The sequence below is a fragment of the Physeter macrocephalus genome, chromosome 21 (genome assembly GCF_002837175.3).
Source record: "Physeter macrocephalus isolate SW-GA chromosome 21, ASM283717v5, whole genome shotgun sequence".
Taxonomy (NCBI): Eukaryota; Metazoa; Chordata; class Mammalia; order Artiodactyla; family Physeteridae; genus Physeter; species Physeter macrocephalus.
In genome coordinates, this window is record NC_041234.1 from 92,118,983 (window position 1) to 92,119,753 (window position 771).

Below are 771 nucleotides of genomic sequence, written 5' to 3' on the forward strand. Positions count from 1 at the left end.
AAGCTGTGACGAAGTGAGAGAGTGGCAGGGACATATATACGCAACCCAATGTAAAATAGATAGCTAGTGGGAAGCAGCCGCATGGCACAGGGAGATCAGCTCCGTGCTTTGTGACCACCTAGAGGGATGGGATAGGGAGGGTGGGAGGGAGGCTCAAGAGGGAGGGGATATGGGGATATATGTATGTGTATAGCTGATTCACTTTGTTATAAAGCAGAAACTAACACACCATTGTAAAGCAATGATACTCCAAAAAAGATGTTAAAAAAAAATCTTCAAAGTTAGAAGCTTTGATCCTCAGTTCTGATGTGGAATGATGCTGTTTTTTTCTTCCTGAATTATTTTGAATTCACTCTAAAGGCTTGGCTGGGGTATTTAAAAGATGTGTGATAAACCCCTGTTTACTGAAAATAAAGGAGGTATGCTTAGAAGTAGGAACAATAGTTAATGCCTATAACCACATTTTCAGAGGTTCTGCCAGGGGGAATTGTGCTCCTGGCCATAGCTGCTTCCAGTGTGTTGGGTGCTTGTACATTACTTCCTGATTTAGCAGTAGAATAGCTGCTTGAAAAATGGAAGAAGGGGAGGGGGAGGGAATAATTCCAATTCATACTGGAAACTTTACATATATATTGTAGACTCTATAAATGGATCTTAAATATCTCATTCAATTTTTATCAACTTTATTGAGAGATAATTTACCTTTGATTAAAATTCACTTTTTTTTTTTTTTTTTTTTTTTTTTTTTTTTTTGCGGTACGCGGGCCTCTC

The 771-nt window shown here is 38.5% G+C and overlaps 1 protein-coding gene across 5 annotated transcripts in view; it reads left to right on the forward strand.

The window, feature by feature from the left end:
* Positions 1–771, forward strand: part of DOCK11 (dedicator of cytokinesis 11) — a 188,736-nt gene that overhangs the window by 83,913 nt on the left and 104,052 nt on the right. The gene's annotated exons all lie outside the window — the stretch shown is intronic.